The 24,548-nt window shown below is 38.4% G+C and overlaps 1 protein-coding gene across 2 annotated transcripts in view; it reads right to left on the bottom strand.

Annotated features, from left to right (window-relative positions):
* The window catches only part of DCC (DCC netrin 1 receptor), a 1,568,393-nt gene that overhangs the window by 1,363,903 nt on the left and 179,942 nt on the right, over window positions 1-24,548 (bottom strand). Inside the window, exon 3 of one of the 2 annotated variants that reach the window (XM_021073445.1) lies at window positions 8,468-8,591. The exons of the other annotated variant lie outside the window; for it this stretch is intronic. The gene's annotated coding sequence lies outside the window, so the exon portion shown is untranslated. The remainder of the gene's footprint in view (window positions 1-8,467; window positions 8,592-24,548) is intronic. 2 annotated transcript variants of the gene reach the window in all.

Here is a 24,548-nt window from a genome sequence, read left to right as displayed (position 1 = left end):
GTAGCACCATACAAGATTAACACTTGGAAAAGGGTTGCATTTCTGTATACTGACAATGAAATATTAGAAAATAAATAAAAAAATACAATTACTTTTAAAATCACACCCCCAAAATTAAATACCTAGGAATAAACCTGACAAAGGAAGTGAAAGACCTATATGCCGAGAACTATGAAACATTAATCAAGGAAATTAAAGAGGATTCAAAGAAATGGAAAGATACTCCATGCTCCTGGGTTGGAAAAGTTAATATTGTTAAAATGGCCATGATACCCAAAGCAATCTACAGATTCAATGCAATCCATATCAAATTACCCATGACATTTTTCACAGAACTACAACAAACAACCCCCAAATTTATATGGAACCATAAAAGACACAGAATTGCCAATGCCATCCTCAGGAACAAAAACCAAGCAGGAGACATAACTCTCCCAGACTTCAGGCAATATTACAAAGCCAAAGTAATCCATACAGTGTGGTATTGGTACCAAAACAGACTTACAGAGCAATGGAACAGAATAGAGAACCCAGAAATAAACCCAGATACCTATGGTCAATTAATCTTCAATAAAGCAGGCAAGAATATAAAATGGGAAAAAGACAGTCTCTTTAGCAAGTGGTATTGGCAAAACTGAACAGCTGCATGTAAATCAATGGAGCTAGAGCACATCCTCACACCATACACAAAAACAATCTCAAATTGGCTTAAAGACTTAAACATAAAACAAGACACCTTGAAACTCCTAGAGAGAACATAGGCAAGACATTTTCTGACATCAGCCATATAAATGTTTTCCTAGGTCAGTCTCCCAAAGCAATAGAAATAAAAACAAAAATAAACCATTAAGACCTAATCAAATTTACAAGATTTTGCACAGCAACAGAAACTGTAAAGAAACGCAAAAAGACAACCTACCAAATGGGAGAAAATAGTTTCACATTACGCAACCGACAAGGGCTTATCTCCAAAATAATCAAATTCATATGACTCAACAGCAAATAATAAGCAACCCAACTGAAAAATGGGCACAAGATATAAATAGACATTTTTCCAAAGAAGACATGAATGACCAATAGTCACACTAAAAAATGCTCAACATCACTAATAGAGAAATGTAAATCAAAACTACATTGAGGTACCACTTCACACTGGTCAGAATGGCTATCATTAATAAGACTTCAAATAACAAATGGTGGAGAGGCTGTGAAAAAAGGGAACCTTCCTACATTGTTGGTGGGAATGTAAATTGGTACAACTGCTATGGAAAACAATATGGAGGTATATCAGAAAACTAAATATAGAACTACTATATGATCCAGCAATCCCACTCCTAGGCATATATCCAAAGCATTCATTGAAAAAGGTACATGAACCACTAAGTTCACTGCAGCACTACTCATAACAGCCAAGACATGGAAAAAAAGTAAATGTCCAAGGAAATATGAATATATTAAGAAGATATGGTACATATACACAATGGAATACCTCTCAGCCATAAAAAAGAACAAAATAATGTCATTTGCAGCAACATGGATGGAATTAGAATCTCATACTAAGTGAAGTAAGTCATAAAGAGAAAGACAAATACCATATAATATTACATATCTGGAATCAAATATCTGGCACAAATGAACATATCTACAGAAAAAAAAACAAACTCATGGACATGGAGAACAGACTTGCCAAGAGAGAGGGGGAGGGAGTGGGATGGACTGGGAGATAAATTCTGCTGTTTTAAGCAGAAGCGGTCTTATATTTAGAAGAGCTACAACCATTTCCTCTAAAGACCTGCAACTTAGGTCCTTCTCAACTCTAATATATCCCCCAAATTGGTCTTTGTAAATCCAACGTCACTCCTAAATGGTAAACAAGGAATGCCAACAGCTGCATGAAGATGTGTGTTGGCTCTTTCACAAGGAGAGAAGATTCTGGTGGAGAGAAGCAAGCAAGGACAATGCAGAAGAGGAAAGAGTGCAGAAATGAGAAATGAGAGAGGCCAGAGCTAATTTTGTTGATGTTCCAACAGTGCAGCCAAGGCCTTGGCGATACACTGACTTGGATCCAAGTGTCCTCTTCATGGCATTTTAACAAAAGGGTACTTCATCATTTTATTATTCAATACAGAGTACATGTGAGGCAAAAACTAGATGTACTGTCACAGAAACTATCTTACTTTCTGGCACTACTGTTTTTAAACAGAAGATCCACAGATATCAGCAAATCAGATACATTCTTTGCAAGGAAATTCTGAGCCTGTACCCAACACTGCCACTTAGAAAACCAAAGACATAGCCCTCACCCCTGTTCTGTTACCACCTGGAGCTTGGCCCCTAGGATGCCTGTCACCCAATAGTCTCCTTTTACCCAACTGAATCTTCCAGGTTCTTATTGGTTTAAAGCGAACCACTGATTTCCTGTGACAGGCAGAATAAAGTCTGTTTCCCTTCTTTTTAAAATAACCATATATGTTCCCCCTGTATTTCACATTATGTATTCATTCACACATGACTCATTTCAACTAATGTAGTTGCTTCCCTTTTCTCTTCTCAAAACCAAATGATGTTGACCCTTTGGGATCTCTTAATTTGGGCCCTAAGAAGTCACTCAAGTTATTCTTGCATAAATCTCTATTTTGCTGGGGAAAATCATCATTACCTTGTCCTCAATTTTAATGTTTATTTCCAAGCTTTTTGATAAAAATTTCAGGCCAAGTAGAAAACTCTGCTAACACTAACTATAATTTGTAATATCCTTTTGGAGAAAGTAAAGAAGAGCCCTATTTTATAGTTAAATGCTCAAAACCATAGTGTACATACTTTGTCTTAAGAAGCCACAACTTTATTTAACCACTTAAGCAAGGAATTTAAAGTATGTGGATTCCAACTGTGGAATGACTGTGGAAAGGAGAATGACCTTTAAAAAGAGGCTGAAAAGGAATTGATTCCTTATAATTTTAAGTGTATGTCGGAGTTCATCTATTCTAAACTCTTAACGGGATGCTAAAACCACCTTTAAAAATAATTTGATAAACTTTCACACAAGCTCAAATATACTATTTTCATGGTCACAGGGGGAGATGATGACTTCAAAAATCATTATATCCAGCTTTCATAGCTCTCTATTTCCTCTTGTTTTGTATGCTTCCCTATAATCCCCACACATTACTTCTGGCCCCTGGAATAACACCAAGTGTTTTCTTGCTCCCAAATTTCTGCCCCCACAATATCTGAAGAGTTCTCGCTTTAGACTTTGTTTTAAGTTTAGATGTTTCCAGTTCCTTTACCATGGCTTCCAGGCCAAGGCACATCCTAATCACTCCTCTGGATAAAATGCAATTTGAAAGCTTCCCTTTAAAACATCACCCTTGAAACCGAGTTTAATAAATGCGTCAGTTGACTGTCTTCCACTTAGGATATAGAAAGCTAAAGAGAGCAACATTCATCTACCACCACCAATACAGCACACACACATGACAATATGCAAGTTGGCAACTGTCTTGACTGCATAGCAACCAAATAACCCAAAATATAAGGGAAGACAGGACACTCTAAGAATGCAAATACCTGCTGACTGGGAATAGATGCTGCTGGGCATCATACACCCTAGTAAGGACAAATCAGCTAAAAGTTTAAACAAATTGCTGAAGGCTAAATGTGGGATAGCATGAGAATATAAAATACTGGTAGCTGGTAGCTGCAGGCCCAAGGAAAGTTTGTATTCACTCTCAGCCTCCTTCTCCATGCACCCTAGGGTCTTCGGGAGGAAAATGGACTGTAGATGAGAAATAGAAGGCTCCGTGGTAGAGCAGTCCTAGAGGCAGGAGGTGCATCCCTGGGATCCAATACAGAGATCCTCCTGGACCCTTCTCCCCACAGAAGCAAAGCTTTAAGCCATTGCAGAAAGGGCAGAAAATCTTTTCACCTTGAGGGCACAGGTGAAGACTCTCCAAGTCAGGGAAACTAGTAAAAACTGGTACCTGGAAGAGTACAAGTATACATCCTGGGTCTAGATTTTTAGGGATGCCCTGCTATGGGAGTTAGAACAAAATTACAGGAGTAAAGAACTCAGGATTTGTGGCCCAAGAGCTGTGTACATTAAAATCACAGTATTTCTCACTTTAATGCTAAACCTTTAGTTGATGGTATCTTCCTGAATTCTAGAAAACATTTCTAAGCTCTCACTAGTGGTTTTCTCCTAGTTGAGCTACAAGTTGAAACTTTTTGAATGGCTGCCAACAAATGGAGTTTAGACAATCCCTCTCCGCCAGGGCTTTGAAAATAGATGGTACATAGGGAAAGGGGAGAAAAGTGTTAGGGGATTAAAAATTCAACAGCCCTTGCAGGTTAGTTCTTTTCTTTATGTAGGCTTCCTCTAAATCTATTTTTTTGGGGTATTGGGCTGATTGAGACAACGGGATAATAAAGACTTGTGAAACAAACAAACAAACAAACTTCCAATCTTCAACAATTTTCCCCCTCCCCAGGTTCTTAGAGGACAGGTAAAGAAACACTCAGGGTAAAGAGAATTCTGGTTTCTCCACAGTGTCTGCGCATGCCTGAGGGGTGAACTTCCTGTGCAGAAAGCCTGGCGATTCAGTTCATAAAGGGAAGAGCAAAGCACAGGCTTCCTCATTGTTCCAATCCTTCTAAATCAGTCCTCATGGTTCCTGCTGTGCTTGTTGGGAGAAACTCAAGGATTTTTTTTTGTGCAATTATCTCAATCAACACTGCAAGCTTCTTTTAATCTTCCTTTCCATCCTCCATTGCTCAATGCTGCAAACCAAAACCAAGGAAGTATTTTCACAGAGCTAGTATGTCTTTACCCCTCCAATACTCCCTTATCCTGCACTGCATTAGATAAGGACCTTGACCTTTCTAGAGCCCCACAGAGATGAAAGAAAAAAAAAGGAAAGAGAGATAATTATGGCCTTGTTAAATGTATTCTGCTTCCCTCTGTCTAATCTACAAAGCCTCCAAGGCATGCAAACTCCAAGAGAATGTGGTTTTTGGAAGACACTTAAGAAACGAGTTGATGAGGAGAAGACATGGGGAGGGGTTACATTCACAGGGAACCCTCACCTCTAACGGTCTGATCACACTTAGGATTTGTGCCAGGGATTCCCGTTTATTTTGTTCTTACTTTTATTCTTATACTGATTTTCATTCCAAGAGTTTGTAGTTACACATCTTCTTGAAAAGAGCATATGAATAAGAATGTGATTTATTTCTAGTTAAGACTAGAAGCTTTAGTTTGGTACCAAGAGATCACCCTCTCTCTTCCTCTCTCTCTCTCTCTCTCTCTCTCTGCCCTACTCTCACACTCCCCCCCCCTTCCTTATGTCATTGTAATCCAGCAGGATTCTAGGGGGCCTTCCTGGGACAGACCCCTCCCCATATCCTGTGCTTTAGCTCCTCTCTAAAGTACCTAGCTAACAGTCCCTGATTGTTTCCTGAGTATTTTTACAGATGCTAAAACCCTCCACCAAATGGAAGATATTAACTACTTGATGACCAGTAACACCCCACACTTCCTGGAGCCTCAGGGCTGATAAAATTAACCCCTGTGATACCACCCAGTTACCACACCATCAACCAGAGAACTGTGCATAAACTGATCATGCAACATGTGACCCCCATTCCCCACCTGGATTTTTAAAAGGCTTTGCTGAAACCCTTCAGGGAATTTGAGATTTTGAGGGACATGAACCACCTGTCTCTTTGCAAGGCCAACAATAAACCTATCTCTGCTCTAATCTCTGACACTTCCATTTGTTTGGCCTCACTGTGTATCTGACACATGAACTTGAGTTCTGTAACATCATTTGCTATTTATTGAACACCTCCATGTGCAAAAAAGTTTCTACCCTTCTAATTAATGACAGTTGATTAAAGTCAATGTAGGACATACAAAAAGAAATAAAGTACAAAGCCTTTCTTCTCCTAAAGAACAAGCCATGTAACATCAGCACAGCTGTTAGCACATACATTGCTATAGCATCACTTCTTGCTGTGTTCTATGCTCCAGGAAAATAGGTGTCAGCCTCTGTGCTCACTACACCAGCTCCAGGGCTTGGACAATGCTGGAGGAAACTGGGCTCCATCAAGGCTGGGTGAACTGGGTAAGTGATTGTGTGAGTTGATGAATGGACTCTTGGGAAGTTTCCACTCAAATTTTCTGTTCCTACAAATCAACTTTCAGATAATAATCCACACTATAACTGGTTTAGACACACAGAGACCTGCTAATTCACCTCTCCACAAATACCCAAAGATATTTTCAGTTCTTAGAGACTTTTGGAGAATCTCTAAATCATAGTCAAACAGAGAGAAATCACCAAATAAAAGCAAGATCACTAGCCCTGAAATATGAATAAAGTCATGCAGAAGTACGAAAACTATTATCTCTACACTGTGAGAAAATTTTTTATATGTATGTATTTGCACATTTGCAGGAGCTAGTGGGGGCTGATATTTGGCCAGGAAGGCTTCCTAGGAATGGTAACATTTAAACTAAGTTGTGAAACTGAAAAAAAAAAAATCTATCAATAAGAAACAAATTTTAGAGGAAAAAATACTCAAGATTGAATTATATTGCTATTCTATTTATAGAAAATGATATTATAAAATCTTTTCAAATTAAGAGGTGATTGAAAAGTATGTACCCCATCCCCCCAAAAAAGGTTATAAAAGAATTATAAAGGTGTGCCTGGGAGCTGAGTAATTAAAAAATAAAAAATAAAGTATTATATTATTTTTCTAAATTATCTTTTATGATATTTGGTGCTTTTATATATTTATAGTTTGTTGTAATTACTCTTTTCATTCTAAATAAATGTTCACTTTTGTACTTAATTTTGTGTTTATAATTTTGTATTCTTTTTCTTCAAAACTAACTATCATGTAACCCTCAGGCACCACACAATCTGAATCCACTCCTGTCTGGTGAATAATAAGCACATCACACACTAGACTTCATTTTCCTCAAAGCCCACCTGCCCCAGAGCCCAGAGTTGAATATCTCTCTTTATTCCCCTCACAACATGTCCCCTTAGTAACTACGGCCAACAGGATTCATGGGAAGGCTAGCTCAACCCCCACTTGACACAATGATGATGGCATTGAGTTTAAATGAATGCTTTGCGTTGAAGAAGTCCAGGTGTTCCTGAAGGTTGGGTTCTTGTCTTATCATAGAAGAAATTCAGAAATGAGATGGAAATTGAGAAAAAAAAAGTGACGCTTTTTTTAAAAGTGAGGAAACCTCTCTGCCCTTCTCTGGCATGCTAATTATAAGGGGCATCAAATTACAAGTCAGATATTCACCAGGAAGGTGGGGTTTTTGGGGGTGGTATTCCTTAATTTTCATCCCAGCTCCACCTTCCTGAAGGGAGGAGGGATATTTGTCCTAATTTAGCTTCTATCATAAGTGTCATGGCATCAGCACATGATGGATACTTCTTATCTGCATAGCTAATTTATTATAGTTTTATTATAACGAGGGCATAAGGAGCAAAAAGTTACATTTGGACCCTGGAGATTCATGTCATTTTCCACCTTTGGACATTTATCACCTCAAAATGTGGGGTATCCTGTTAAAAAAAAAAAAAAAAAGCAGGAGGTTCCTGCTTTTCTTTGTCTGCCCAAGGACACCACTGTTTGTATGATTCATGGTTTCCTGCCATCTGACCCACACCCTCCTTCTCTGCTCATATGTAACTATCTGCCTGCTGTAACCCAGAACTCTTCAAAGACAGGGGTAGTATCTCTTGCCTCTGATTAGGAAGTTGTGAGGTTACCTTTTCTTACAGAATTCTATCTGGGATAGAAAATTATTGCCTTTAGCTTAATAAGATGTTACATATGATTCCTTAGAATTTATCAGGAACTTAGGATAAGATAAGACAAGTCCATGAGGCCTGGATCCTGGTCTAGGATTTCCAAGTAATTTGTATCCTTGGTCTTGGAACTATAACTTCTCCATATCTCAGTTCCTTTTTCCATAAAATAATAGGGTTGTATTCCATCAGAATTTCTTACCATGGGACCTGTGATCTTCTAAGAAGTTTATGAGTAAGATTCAGAGAATTCATGACTTCATAAAGACTATTTGTAGAATTATGTATGTTGTGCATTTTCCTGGTTAAGTCAAATGTTCAGACTCTCTGAAGGTATTTTTTTAATAAAAAGAAAAAATCCTGAATTAGATAATATACTTACAAAACTTTAATAGTTGCTATATTTTTAAGATGTTGCATATATAATGAATAAAAAAGTAACACAAGTAGTAACTAAAATCATTGAATTACTCTATGAAATGATATTTAACCTTTCCCAGTCTTTGTTAACTTGAGAAACCTTAAAAACAAACACTTATTCCAACTTTTAAGCATCCAAGATAAGCTTGAGAATAACATAAGTACAAACAGCATGGAACGTTGGGTTGCCAGACTTTGTACATAAAACATACCTCTGAGGGTGGGGTGATAAATTCTTAATTTCTGGAGTTGTTGGACTCTAAAATGGAATATCTTCTTAAGAAGCCTTCTGAAATCTCCCTCTTGGATATCTGCAGGCTGTTTCAATTTACGTACCTAGAATTAGTTTCACAAGATTATAATTTCAACTCTGGCCATGTATTCTACCAGCTGAATGGCAGGCACCAGGTTAATTAGCAATGCAAACTGATAAACTGCCCTAGTTTTTAACTCTGGACTAGTAAGGTTAATTGGAGTTACTGTGCTCTTTCTCATAGATGAAGAAAAACAAAAAGTCAGCTAGTAAAGAACAAGATAATAATAAAAGTGCAAGACAATACATAAAAGGAAATCATTTTGAATCACCTCTCTGCTCCAAGTGATCTTAGACATTTCTCGGCCTCTTGAGATGAGCCTCTCAATTCCCCACTTTGCCCCCACTTCCTCTTCAATCTGCATTTAACAAATATTTACAGAGTGCCAAATGTTTGTCTAAACCCCAAAGGCAGGAACTAAAACTCAAAAACAACAGGAGCTTGTATTGATTTCACCCAGATTTATTCTTGGCAGAGAAAAGCCTGCCTTACCCAGGGGCAGGCTGAGTGACCTCCAGCTCCTGCTGGAATGATATAGAAGTCCCCTGGAAATGAGCCCCCTGCCCAAAGGCATCTTGTTCTCTGGCCCTTCCAGGTGCCGGCAATTTTTGCATTAGTCACTCATTTTCGTTAAGGCACCGAAAGTCTCCCTGTTACAATACAAAGGTTACTTGGGAGGGAAAACAAATTAAATCATTAGCACAGATGAGTTAAACACATTAGCTTCACCCTGCAGGTATTGAACAAAGGATACACAGGATGGATGGCATGGCCTGGAGCAGAATTCCAGAAATCAATGGAGATCCTTCCTTGTGGGTTATGAACTTTTTAATGTCAAAAAGATTCAGACCCTCACTTGATAGTAGTTTGACTTCTAGAACAACAGTACTCATTATTTACTATATCCTTACTGTCCACTAAGCACTCCATGAAGCCTTAGACATATATTTTCTCTTTTAAGCAGCCTTGTGATAAAGATATTTTAATCCTCATTTTACAAATTAAGAAACTGAGTGTTCAGGAGGGTTTAAGTAATGTCCATAATGTTACACAGGTCATGATACATCTATATCTCTTAGATTTCAAATCTTGGAATATAAACGTAGTATGTTTTACTGCTTCCATTAATACAGTGAAAAAGATGTATAATGTAAAACCTACTCTTCATCTAGAAGTGTTTTTAATGGCTTTGAATAGTGTAAATGGCAATGTGTACCAAGAAGTTAGAGAGTAGACTGTATATCTCAAGTAATGAGGTTAGAAAAAGCAATTAAGGGAATCTAAAGGAGGAAAATAACCCAGTCTCATTAGATAGATAGATATATTGAGAGAGACACACAGAGAGATCAATAGATATAAAGAGATGCATATTCTAGATCCTATTGATTCTGAGTCTTCAAAAGGCCATTCCAGAACTCTAGCAAACCAGCTGCTTCAGGATGGTAGGGAACATGGTAAGACCAGTGAATTCCAGGATCAAGGTACATTGCCATCCTTTTGCTGGGAAATAAGCCACTTGATCAGAAGCAAAGCTATGTGGAATACTATGAAGGTATGTGAATTATTCTATAAATCCATGGATGTTACCTCTAATAGAAGCAGTGTGTCTATGACAAATCCCTATCTAGAGTAATTGTCTATTCCAGCAGGAACAAAATACTGTCCCTTCCATGATGGGAATGGCCCAGTGTAAACAACCTGTTACCAGGTAGCTGGATGATCACCTCAGAGAAAGTTGCCATATTGGGAACTTACTATTGATCTCTGCTGCTGACAGACTGGCCACTCAGCAGTGGCCATAGCCAGGTCAGTCCTGATGACTAAAAGTACATGTGGTTAAACCCATGTTTAGCCTCCATTTCTACTAGCATGGCCACATTGTTCATGAGGCCATTGAGGAATGATGGGATTGGCTGGAGAAAGAAGCTCCAAATATCATAGAATGATAATTTGGCAGCCAAGCCTGAAAATGCTATAATCATCAGGGCCTCAAGACATTTTATCTCCTTGTTCCACCATCCTCAATATGCAGCTTCCATCTCATGGTCTAAGATGGCTGTTGGAACTCTGGCCAACATCACATTCCCAACAGTGGGAATGAGGAAATGTGGAAGACAGAGGACATTGGCTGGAAGAAGTACCCAATGCTGTGTTTACATCCCACTGGCCAGAAGTTGATCACTTGGCCACCATCCAGCAGCAAAAAAGCTGGGAAAAACCTCCCTAAAACATAAACATTTGTTTCTTAAGGAAAGGAAGAAAATGGGTCTGGAAAGTAATTTTATTATCCCTCAACATATTTTAAAACAAATTTTCCACCACCCAACAACAGCGTTTTATTTTTCCCTCTCTTACAGAACTTCTCTTGGCAACTGGCAGCATAATTTATCAAACTGTCCAAGTCAGAAACCTCCTCCTATTTTACTGCCTGCCCTATCTATCTTTCAAAAACACCTAAAGTTTCTGTGCTTTCCTAAAATTCAAATTCTACTTTCCTAGGTTCTTTCACTATCTCCTATTTCCTAAACTATCTTCCTGATATTACCCCAGTCCTTCTTCATCCAATTCTTACACTAATGGCAAAGCCACTTCCTAAGCACAGCTTGGATCACAGGTGTGTCTAATAATTTTCCACTGACTTTTCAAACCCCACCCAAATCAATCCATAACCTTTACCTCAGCCTTACTGCTTATTAAATCCTCCACCCTCATTTTCATCTCTGCTCTCTAGTCATCATGGGAGGATTCTAGTTCCTCAAGTACTCTGGGTACTTTTCAGGCTTTTTGAGGCTCCCACTTGCTGCTCATGTCTTAGACTACCTTCCTCCTATGCCTATGACTGATGTCCTAACTCCTGCGCATTCTTCAAAGATTGGCTCAGGTGCCATCTCCTCCAAGAAACCTTCTATTATAGCCACATATTATGAAATCGTGTCTACCTAGAGCATCTCTATCATAGGATTTTCCATAACACATTATAATTAATTATTCTCCACCATAAATATCCCTCAGGATTCTAGAGAAGGAACAGAATAATTTGTCTACAGATGTCCCGTTCTTAACATAGTGCCTAGGACATCTTCTGCAATAAAAAAAATGAGTTCGCTTAAACACTATTCCAATCTCTTGCCTACCACATAGATTTCATCTCTGTTCAACACGTGGCTACTCCACAAACCTGTTTCTACTTTGTTATCCTGATTTATGCCAGTTTGTCCTGGCATTGCTGCTCGTGAGAATGCTAGCCCAGAATGACCTACCAGGCAATGACCTCTTGTCTGACTCTTGTCCTTTACACACCTGTCTGCACACCAGATACATCCATTCATAGCACATTTTCAGTCTGGAATTACTTGATACTACTACATGAAACCCTATTTTTAATCTTGGTTCTAGAAGACTTTATTGAAACTACTAACATAGTAACAACCAAGGCTTTAATCACTGCAAAGCAAATATGTATTGAACATTAATTAACAGAAAAATATTCACTGAAGCCCTTATTTATGCTAAATAGTGTTCAATGCTGAAGATGTAATGAGGAGCAACAACAGTTTCTCATCTAGTGGAGTTTCTAGCTTAGGAGCATACATTAATGAAATAATTGCATTATAAAAATTTAACTATAAATATTAAGAAATGCCTTCAGTGAAATGAAGATAATTCACTTGTTAATGTCAGAGAACTGTAGATAGGTGGGTGTGGAGGTGAGGAAGTTTGATGGAGGTCATGGGGTTAGTCAAAGTATCTGAAGGATGAAGAGATATTAACGAGGTGGAAGAAAAAGTGATGATGAGAGGAGAGAGGGAGAATATTGAGATGCAGAGAATAGTATGTTCAAAGGCCCTGTGGTAGAAGGGTCTTTCCCAGTACCTTCAAGACAGTGAGAAGAGGTTCACTTAGTGGGAGCTCATGTGCGTCAAGAACAGAGAGGTTGCAGGTGGTCATCCTGGTGGAGCAACCTCAAGTACATGGATCTTCAGAATCATAATAACTGAGGTCCTTTCATGACATAGGGGTTGAAGGGTAAATCATGTGCTTATCAGATCAAAAGGAGAATACATATGGCATGGTCTGTAATGCCAATGAGCTTACAATTAAGAACTAGACATCTTGAAATATGAACAATCAGATATCAAGTAATGACTGAACAATATTCTAATGATTCAAGCAGCCACAAGAAATCAGAGAGGGGCTGAATCCTTCATCAATTCTTCTGAAGTCTGCAGCCTAGTGAGTACCAGAATGGATATGGCTTCCAATAAGAAAATGTACTTTATTTCACTATAAGTTCACCTGCCCAGGGGATCTTTCATGGGTATTTTTCTTGAGCTAATAAGTGATTGAAAGGGTTCTAAATAGGGTGTGGGGAATTCTCAGAAAGGAAGTATAAAATAGAGCCTGTCTCACTCTGAAAAGCCCAAACAGGATTTTTTTCCAAAAAGATTATGTTTAATTAGCTCCCAATTTGCTTCTAGTAACAGAAGGGATTTAACAGTTTATGGTAATAATATGTAAAAGGTTGAAATGCTCTTAAAACATATGCCAGAATCTTCTACTGCACAGAGTGTGAGAAGCTACTGGCATTACTGGTACACAAGGGGAGTGTGAGTAGAATACCTTGCTCTCCTCAAGTTACTAGTGGGGTGGCTGGCAATGACCTTTAGGATTCTCTGCCAAACAAAGGGATAGGATTATCCAATCAGGTTACAATGTCCATGGTGGATATATACAATAGTCCTGGTTAGCCTCTGCAAATGAGAATACAACTACTAATGCCTAAGTAATTGTAACAATAATACTTCTCATTAAGATGCTTATTACAAATTGAGATCTGTCCTACATAGTTTATATGTACTAGCATATTAACATTTTTAATTATTAGGACAGTTGTATAAAGTAGTTATTATTGGCTTCACTTTGGACATGAGAAGTCAGAAACAGAGGAGTGAAATAACTTCTCAAGATCTCATAATTAGTTAATAGGGAAGCTAGGATTAGAACCCAGCAATCAGCCTCCAAAGTCCACATTTGTTATAAACACGCCACAGTACTCTCATTCATGTACCTTCTTCAAATGGTGGGTACAAGGACAAAGTGTTCTTAGGTGTAAAAGTGATTGAAATAGTCCTTGACCCATAAGAGTATCCATATTTGCTTTCAATATCTTTTTTTTTCTAGCCTACTGTAGTCTGCTCCCCCCATTCTGTTCATCTGTCTTTTTTCTCCCATTCCAATTCCCTTTTGATACAATTGACTCCCAAAGACCACAACATGATCATAAGACGTTTGTTCATGAGATACTTTTTGTGCAACTCTTCTGGATGACTGTTAGAACAAGGAGGAAGAGGAGGAGGAATTCATAGGCACATTGATGATTAAAGGACTGTAGGAGTGAACATTCCTAGAGAAAATAAACTCTGCCTTGCAGGCAACTCCAGATGGTGCTGTGTGGATGTGACTTAGTCCAGAAAAGTAAGAAACCTGAAGAGGGTCATGTCTGCTCCATGGGTCACAGATAGGAGTTTCTATACTGTTTCCCAAAGCTGGGGGTTGAGGGAGATTAGATGGTAAAAGAGACACAAAACCTATGAAATATGGATTCATGAAAGGGAGATTCAGAAATGTGGGAAGAGAAATCAGAGGCAAGCATGGGGCAGTTTCATGTGATGATATTGTGACCACAGAGTTAATCAAAACACTGTGGTTATAGGTGACAGGTGAGATAATCATATATTGACCTGGGAACCTTGACTTGAAGGCAGGGGATGAAAGATAACCCATGAATGTATTTCCAGGACAAATGAAATGATAATTTCTTGAAATTAAAGACACCCAGCCTTGACTTATCTCTGCTAAGGAAACAGATAATACTATCAAAAGACACAATGTCTTTGTCAAAGGTCTGGCTGGGGGACTAGTTAGTTCAGAGAGACAAGCTCCAAATATGACTGATAGAGGCAAATAAAAGAGACCTTGGAAACTTTTGGAACAATGTCTTCTCAGCAGTGAGACTGCTGAGGGTCCAGACTCTCAGAAGCCTAGGGTTCAGGGAATATTTTTAATAGACTGCCACACTGTCTTTGTGCCATGTGAGGACAGACTGATATTTTGCAACAGACCCTGATGGATGCACAGCTGGAGGAGAACCAGCAGCAGAAACTAATAATAGAGCATCCTGGAGCATAAGCACAATGAACATGGGAGTCATGGTGGACAACACAAACCCCTAGGAGGAAATGTGTGGCTACTGTTGCTCAGGCTTCACCCTCCCTCGCCCCAGTCACTAAAAGGGCTGTGATCAGCATTCACACCGACAGCAGCACCGGAAGAGTTCTGACATTCATTCCTGGTCCAGGGTTGCCTCCGGTCTCAGGTCAGTAGGAAAGCTTTCATTTTACCATCACATTGAATTTCCTAAAAGTGAGAAAACTTATAAGCTAACATTTCCTAAGTTCTTACTGTGCATTAGGCAACTTGACATCCAATATCTCACTTAACCTTCACCACCAGCCTATGTGGCAGTAAATATTTCTAAAATGATTTGCATTTTTACACATAAAACAAATGGAGAGTTTGGGGCAATGGAAACTTGGCCATGTGGCACAGAATAATAATTCACATCAACTTCCTTTTGATTCTGAAATGTGGGTTCTTGTCCCCTCTACGCTGTTGTTTCTTGGATGGCTGTTTTGAATCATTGGTGTGTTGGTGGTAGGGCTTTCTATTCTAGCCTATTACCAGCAAACCTCTAGGCACAGTCCTATTCCAACAACAGTGTCCACCCTCAGTTTTTGTATATCACAATATGTAAACGTTTGCAAATATTTGCAAGCTTACTACCCTCTAGATAGGGAAACACAAATTTGAGCTGGGTTATTTTAGCTAGATTCTATCCAGAGTGACTTACTTTTACCCTACCAAGGATAATATCTCAGGACAGTTCAATATTTACTAAAACCCTACTGTTTGCCTGGCACTGTGTCAGGAGTTGCAGGCAAACAACCAAAAAGATGCAGAACTTGAGTATAATCAGAGGACCAATGATGCTCAATTATAAATCTTCTTTCAAACAAATAATTTCCCTCCTGTAGCATCACCTCAGCAAGGGGACTGCTGATGTTTTATTACCTCTTCTTGCTCTTACTGGGGACACTCAGAATCCTCATTCCTTCATCCATGAAAAAAAGAGATGCCTAATGATTTTGGAATAAGTCCTCCCAATTTAGCTATGGTTGCCATGGAGACTGCCTCTCATCCCTTCAGCACTTTGGCCACTCTTACCCCCTGGACTAAAGCTAGGGTCCCAATCCCCCACTCTAACCCACTGTAAGAGGGGAGGAATTATGATGGGGAGAGGCATGTTCATAGTAGTTGAAACTGGAAAATGCAAATGCATTCTATAGAGAAATAATCTCATGAATGAGAAAACAGGGTTTTAAATGTGGAGCTTAATATTCATCTACATTCTCTAAAGAAATAAAATATGGTGGTCTAAATTAATAACCTGTCTCTGCTTTATAATATTTTTCTAGAGGAAAATAAATTTCAAATTCCTAACAACCAATCTCAAGACAAAATAAATAAGACTCCTTCACTAATTGTGGGCTGGCTATACATGTTTTATTTTTAAAATTTATTTGTGTACTATGGCAATACACAAATGTCTAGAAGTCATAAAAATAGCCAGTTAGAGAATCCAGTGGAAAAAGGAACACTAAATTCAGTGAGAATAAGCAAGCTGGCTTAGATCACCTAGTAAGTCCATGGAGAATGCTCATGTCAGGATGAAGTGAGCTTTGCCTGTGAAGCGATGCTTTGGCCCAACCTTCCACTCCGTAAAAGGAACCTTGAGTATTTATAGCACATGTGTAAAAGCCATCAAGATGGACAAAATGAACAAAATCTTGGGGCTGTTCCTCTCTTATTTTCAAAGCTCACATTTACTAAGGCAGAATAATTAAGTTGGGATCATTATATAGATATCCAAGAGAAATACTTTTCTCCCCATCTTGATTTCTACTCAGATGCCTGTCAAAAAGGTGATACAAATATTTGGTTAGAAGACTTTATTGAAATAGTGCCAAGACTTACTTTTCAGCAGCATAAAGACTAGATCCAGGGACCACTATTTTTTTTTTCCTGCTGGAGAAGAACAAGGTTAATTTGTTACTTTGGAAATAATGACAATACCTGGTACATAATTACTTGGGCCAATCCTTTGTTAAGAGGATTTGTATGAAGAGAATTATACAAAAGAAATCAGAGGTATTTCTTTTTAAGTCAAGGCTTCTAATCAAGACAGTAAAACCAGTGCTTTGGTTTTCTGAGAAGCAGTCCTGGCAAAAAGAAAGGCTCAAATTGGTCTATGTTCAACCAACTCTTTCTAACTTTTGCCCTGAAATGTCAGCTATTTTATTCTAACACCTTAAGGGGAGCGTAAAAGCAAGAGAGGAGGAAGATCACATTGTAACCATGATTGGTCATTGCTTTGGACTTAATTTTAGGTGATATAAGGGAACTTACTGGCAAGAAAATTCAGTTAAGACTGGTAATGGAAATTATTCTCATCTGTATAAATATCTTTTACTTGAATTTTGCAAAGATTTAGCCCTTGGGCTAAATCAAAAACTTGAAATCAGCTGGTTTACCTAGAATTCCTTTTCTGTTCTCCCCTTATTTGGGGTGGATAAGATCCTAGGCTGGGAGCTCCTGCTCTTGCTCAGTGGGTTAAGAACACAACTAGTATCCATGAGGATGTGGGTTCAATCCCTGGCCTCACTTCGTGGGTTAAGGATCTGGCATTGCCTCAAGCTGCAGCTCGGATCTGTATTGGCTGCGGCTTAGGCCAGAAGCTGCCACTCCAATTAGACCCCTAGCCTAAGAACTTCCATATGCCAGAGGTGAAGCACTAAAAAGAAAAAAAAAAATCATGGTCTGTATAGATAGGATTTTTCCTGCAGTCTGCCAGCTGAGGGCTTTTATGAAGGAGAGGAATTGCTACTGTGTTAAATATATGCCTCATCTCTTTCCCTAAGGTGGTTCCACCCTCTATTTCTATGCTCAGGACTCCTTCCCTGTGTTTTCTGATAATATTATCACATGTCTATCTTCTATATCTGTCCATATAGATCCACATTATTGTGATATCCATCTTAATAAGAGATCCATTTAGTTAACCCCTTCCTTGCTTAGGGTATGGGAAATATCTAAATACATGCCATTTTACAATGAAATTATTTCTCTTTGGTCATGATGAAACCAAGCAGAACCTGTGGGCCCCCACATACAAAGGCCCCTCCATGTCCCCTGCCTCTTGTCTGCAGAAAAGCTAAAGTCTACCAGATCTCCATGAACCACAAAGGAGCCAGCTCAATCAGTTAATAATTAGAACAAGAGAGTCACAGACTCTTTCAGTGTCTTATGCACGTTCCTAAGTTGCTTTACAGTTTCTATAACTGCCACCACAGGGGAAATAAAACTAATTGCATCATGATCAGACTGCAACCATGGCATAAGCTGCTCCATCTTGAGCAGTCCTGAATCTATGGCTAGCACAGTTCCAAGAAGTGGACTCAAGAGAATGGGGTTAACACTTCTGCTTATGATAATCTGTATCTTTGTGGACAGCAAAATAATTCTAGCTTGCTCTGCTTGTATATGTAAGTGGGAAACTAAAATTGTCAGCAAAGAGATGCTACAGATACGTGTTGATACCTTCCACTCTGAGAATATGGGGCCCTGTGTCAACATGAAGACGTAACAAAGGATGGACCTTCCCTCCTAAGCTCACAAAAATGAAATGATGTCTGATAGTAGATTTGTGAGCAGATTTTAGCAAGAAGAACCCTTTGCAGGAAAGAGCTTTCTGCAGGAGGTCTCTTTTGCTTGGTCATAGCAAAGCTATATTGTCACTAAACTTAAAGCAGTCACCTCCATATTCTGTTCATCTCCAGCCCAAGCACAATTTTCAAATCTTTTGATCACACAATACTTGGCCTAACTTGTTGGCTCTGACCTTAGAGCAAAGAAATAGAAATGAAGAATAAGAAATTAACAGATGACTATCTCTTTCCCCCAGATTCCCCTTCAGTCATCTCACAAACACACTCTGTGAACAAGGCAGCATCTAAAGAAAGATCACAAGTTATCGACAAGTCTGCACATAATGGGAGATGACTTTGAATCTGACCCAATGCCTCCATGATTAACTGAGATTACTTTCCTTTAGAAACTTTCAGAGACAAGTAGAATTTTTGGAGTTGGTTCTGGGACATGAGTCTGCCTTCTCCCCCAATTACCAGTCTTCCGATTGAAACAAATCTTCCATTCCTACCAGCACTTATCTCTTGAGTAATGACTTTTTTCCCCCACTTTTTAGGGCCACACCTATGGCATATGGAAGTTCCCAGGCTAGGTATTGAATCAGAGCTACAGCTGACATCCTATGCCACAGCCACTGCAACACGGGATCTGGGCCGAGTCTGTTACCTACACCAGAGCTCACAGGAATGCCAGACCCCTGACTCACTGAGTGAGGCCAGGGATTGAACCTGCACCTTCGTGGATAGTAGTTGGATTCGTTTCTGCTGCGCCACCGCGGGAACTCCCAAGTAATGACCTGAGTTTTTTAACAATGAGATTATCCCTATAAGTACTAGAAGCCAGGAGTCCTTAAATATAAAGCCATCTGAAGAAAATCAATAATATTACAATAGTATGAAAGTAGACTCCAACCTGATATTTGAAATTGGAATGTGTGCTTGGATTTCTCAAATATTTCAAGTGGATATTTTTGCTCAGGAAGATAGGGGGAAGTCTTACATGATTATCAACGCTTGATTTGATAGACAACCCTGTCCTGAATTTGATCGTTCCTAATAAGAGGCAGATCTACACTCAGCTGATCCCATAAGGCAGAGGACCTGAGACCCATCCTTCAGGGAAGCAGAAGGCAGCAGCTGCTCACTTGGCCTGATCTGAAAGCCGATTTTTTCTCATTTGTGTAGATACATTGGCTCCACAAATAGCTGACTGGCTATTTCTCTTCTGATGGTCAATAAAAGACCCAGCTTCTCTGAAGAACTTGTAGATTATTTGGCTTTATCTGTTTGCCCACTTTTGCCATCAGAATTAGCACCAAACTTTTCCTGGATTGGGAAAAGAAAAACGTATTTCCTCAGTGACAAAAGATCCTCATTTATCTCACCTCACTGGATCTCTGGAGGCCAGAGCTGGCAATAAAATTTTGCTTGTATGTACATATTATCTGAGAGACTGACTGACTGTCAAGTCCCATTCAAATAATGGGGGGAAAACTTCTTTATCCTTGGAAATGGAAATGTGATCCTTAGACTAGCAAGGCCCCTGCAACTAATTAGATGTCCCATGTTAGCTCTTTCTGGCCTAAAATGAACTATTCAACAAAGTAGTGGCTTATGATCTGTTGGAATCAATAGAATAGTATAAAAGAAAGATGGTGATGGAAAAACATTTTTTAAAAAGGATAGGTCCTGGGAGTTCCCTAGTGGATCAGTGAGTGAAAGATCTGGTGCTGTCACTCCTGTGCCTCTGTTTACTGCTCTCACATGGGTTCAATCCCTGGCCTGGGAATTTCTGTATGCTGCAAGCATGGCCAAATATTTATTTATTTATTTATTTATTTATTTATCTATTATTGCTTCTTAGGACCTCATTTGAGGCATATGGAAATTCCCAGGCTAGGGTTCAGATTAGAGCTACAGTTGCCAGCTTACGCCACGGCCACAATAACTTGGGATCTGAGTTGAGTCTGTGACGTACACCACAGCTTGTGGCAACACCAAATCCCCGACCCACTGAGTGAGTCCAGGGATCGAACTGGTATCCTCATAGATACAAGTTGGATTTGTTTCCATTGTGCCACTATGGGAACTCCCAAAAACTTTTTTTAAATTAAAAAAATTTAAAAATAAAAAGGGTAGGTTATGGATTTAACTAGAAGTGAGATATTTTACTGTTTGGATACCAGTTTACAATTCTTAACCTCCTTAAGCCATCTTAATAACCAAGACAGGTTTTAATTTTTTATCTCATTCTATACCCTATCCATTTTCTTCATATTCAGTAGGTGTGTTTTTCATCTTTGGAGAAGAACTTTGTATATTTTTAGTGCATATATATGAGGAACGCATACTTCAGGTAATTTCCTAGACAGCTGATTGGCTAAAGCTCCATGTCACTAGAAGAAGAGAAAGAGACCTTCCCCTCCTGCCTCCTGTAACAATGGTCCCATGCATTAGAAGGTAGGAGTAGGGCTGAATCTAGAAGATCAGGAATCTGTTTATATCATAGAGAAAGATGTGAACTATATAAACTTTGTGATGACCTCTTCCTTTGAGTGGTCTTTCAGATGTTTTCTTAGCTACTCCTGGGATGCTGATATTATGGGATGCATAGTGTCATGTTCACCTATAAGTCAAGAGGGTATCCATTTCATTATGATGAACCCCAGGAAAGCCAGGCTTACTAAAAGTGTGATTCTAATACCTATAAATCATAGCACTATACACTGGTACCATGTGATAATTTAGAAAAGGGAAAAATAAGTAAAAGAGCAGTGCGGTTATTTTCCTTGCTTCCATTTTCAATATTTCCTTTCACTATCATTCTTATGCAGTAGATATTTACAAAACATTAAGTTCTTTGCTCAGATGATGTCCATCTGCTCTAACACCTTATTTCCTCACCTGAAGCTTTGATGCCCTGACAGTGACATCATAGGCATTTTTGCCTGGAGTCAGTTATAATTAGGGCTCTAGGTGAAAAATGAACAGGAGGAACAGATGGCTCCATAAGAGCAAGGAGTCTGTTCACATGCAAATTTCATCAGTAATTGAAGACAGAAGAAAACCATAGGACAGAACAAAGATCTACCCGCAAATGAGACTTCTGCACCATGTGAAGAGTTTGCTAGTGTCATTTGCCCTTTCTTGGCCCATCAGGGAACACTTCTCTTCCTATTCCTAAGGAAGGGTAGGCTTTGGAAAAGCACAGCAACCAGGCCACGACTATTTAGAGCTTTTGACTATTGGCACAGGGATCTGGAGGCTGTAGCACAGGCTAGGCATAAAGAAGTGGGGGGTTTGCTTGTCTGCCTCTGAGGGAAGAGTTGCAACCTCTGAACTGTCAATCTCAATTAGCTTCTTTGAAGAACTTTTGTGTGTGACATCAAATAAAAATAATATAGTCATGTGAAGTGGAAGGTGGTAATTGCTGATTCTTCTCAATGTATGTTTTAATGTTCCTGGGACCCTGTATTATTGAAATCACTGCCTTACTAGTTAAGTGTAAAAAAAAAAAAAAAAAAAAAAAAAAAAGGTCTTTTATTTGTTAATTTACATGGTTTCAGGAAGCCTGAAGGAAGAGTTCAGGACTTGTAAGGAATGGGAAATAAGGGGGACGGGGAACATTACATTTGTGTAAGTAGGTCCTGAGGTCTTTCGGCGATGGCACAGCCTATCTGAACTACTACTATCCTCTTCCCACCCAAACTTCTGTGCAAACTATCATTTTTTTCTCTCTCTTGGAGGTTTGGCAAATTCTACCAGCAAAGAGTAACTCATGGGAGTTCCCGTCGTGGCTCAGTGGTTACCTAATCCGACTAGGAACCATGAGGTTGCAGGTTTGATCCCTGGCCTCACTCAGTGTTTAAGGATCTGGCATTGCCGTGACCTGTGGAGTGGGTCACAGACATGGCTCAGATCCCTCATTGCTGTGGCTCTGGCGTAGGCTGGCAGCTATAGTGTCAAAAAATAGTTTATAATTGTTAAAAGTCAGGAGAGTGGTTACTCCTATGCTGTTATGTGTCAGAGGGTATGGAAAGTAAGGAGTGAAAGAGAAGCTGATGAATACTGACAATATTCTGCTTAATGTAGACATTGGTTACCAGGGTTTTTTCTATTTATAAAAATTTATTGCATGGCACAATTAAGAAATGTATACTTTTACATATGTACATTACACTTCAAATGTAATTTCAGTTAAAACACTGAAGGGAAAATATGCCACAGCCTAAAGCTTTTTCTAAATTTTACACCAGCTCCTCAGTACAGAGACCAATATCTTATTTACTTTTCTGTCTCTGGCATTTACATAACTGTAATTGTATTTGAAAAATCAATAGATGGAAGGATTCAAAAAAGATGGCAGTTGTTTTGGCTTCAGAATCTCTGGTTTTCATGAATCCCTTTTTTATCAAAATAAAGAAATGAGAGAGAAAAACTACAAATCTATGTATAACTTTTTCAAAAAGCAGAAAGGAATCTACAAGAACCCATGAGGGACAAAAGACCATAGCACATAACCTATCTCGACTTCTGTGTGGAAGAAAGTGGAAGGAACCATCAAGTTATATGATGGGCCTAAGAGTAAAAAAGAAATTCCAAAAAAAGGAAATAAGGCTTCATTGAAAAGTTAAGGATAAATTTAAAGTTTCCAACAGTAGTGAGTATAAGAAAGGCTCATGGAAAGAGCTAAGAAGCAAGAGGCAAGCTACACTTATGAACTGATAAAGCTGACTTATCCCACATGAGGGTAAACTGCTGTGAGAGGAATGAAGATTGAGCAAAGTTGGGAAAATACAGAGAAAGAAATGAGAATATCCAAATAAAATTGGGAGGGGAATAACAGAACCAGGAAATCTCAGAGTGCAAGCCATCATATTTTTGAACTTTCAACAAAAGCAGCAATGTGTTTTGTGAAGAACAGCTATCCAATTTGAATGTACTCCTAAAATTTCAGGAAAACTAAAATTCATGAATTTGAGTATCAGAAAAGCTTGAGATCAAACCCCATGTAAAGTTAATGTGAAAACAAAGAGAGAGACAAAAAGGAACAGAATAATATTCCTGCCAACAATAAAATACAATTATCGAAAGGTGCTTAAATAAAGGAGGGAAGTATAAAACCTGCAAAAAAAAAATCTAAAATACATATAAAAATTATTTAAAAATAAAGAACAAAACAAACCAGAAGTACAAAATTCAAAATGAGATATAAATTCAAATTAAAATAAAATATGTTGTAGCAAGGAAGATGAAACTAGAAGAGAAACATGTGGATGATCACAACAAATAATTCATTAGGAGAACTAGATGGTGAAAGAAAATTTCAGAAATTGAGATAACAGTAATTTGAGAGAAATAGACAATTATTAAAGTTAAGAGAAGAACATTCAATATATAAATAATAATATTTTCTGAAGAAAACAAATATAAAAGCTAATAACTACCAAAAGGTTTAGTTCATGAATAATTTTATGAAAAAAGACTTAAACTATTAAAAGATCACAGCCTATATTAGATTACTCACTGCCGCCAAGACACAGCCTAATAGTTCCTCGACTTGAAAGAAAAGGATGAGGAAAAGCTTTGGTCATCTAGGCAATAATTCCTTTTGACTTAAAAAGGAAAGAAAACTGGTTATTTTCAGGTATTTGAACAGATGGTTTATTCCAGAAGAATAGTGAGTAATATATTTTAGACATACAAGGAAAGAAAATGTGAGATAAGGATTTTTTAACAAACAAAACCGACCTTCAAGAATAAAAGACACAGACTCATACTAACATTCAAGAATTCAGACAATATTTTCACATTGTCTCCAGAAGGCCTTCCAAAAGAATCAGAGACAGTCAAAATTACTAGAGACAACCAACATAACAACTGCTGTTGACTACTGCTATTTAGGATACTAAGACTAAATGAGGATTCAAAGGGAGAATGCAATGGCTATATAATCTGACAATGTTGACATAGTGTTACCTTAAAAAAATAAAAGGAAACTAGGAATAAGATATGCAAAAAAATTAACTCTTCTCATTAATCATAATAAGCATTGATATCGTTAATATTGTTATTCTGAGACTGTGGTGTGAGATGGAATAAAATAATTATAGAACATTCTATTATACACTGTTCTTGAAAACCAAAATTCTCAG

The sequence above is a fragment of the Sus scrofa genome, chromosome 1, assembly GCF_000003025.6.
Source record: "Sus scrofa isolate TJ Tabasco breed Duroc chromosome 1, Sscrofa11.1, whole genome shotgun sequence".
NCBI lineage: Eukaryota > Metazoa > Chordata > Mammalia > Artiodactyla > Suidae > Sus > Sus scrofa.
The sequence above is the reverse complement of the archived record's forward strand: the minus strand, read 5'-3'. Positions and strand labels throughout refer to the sequence as shown.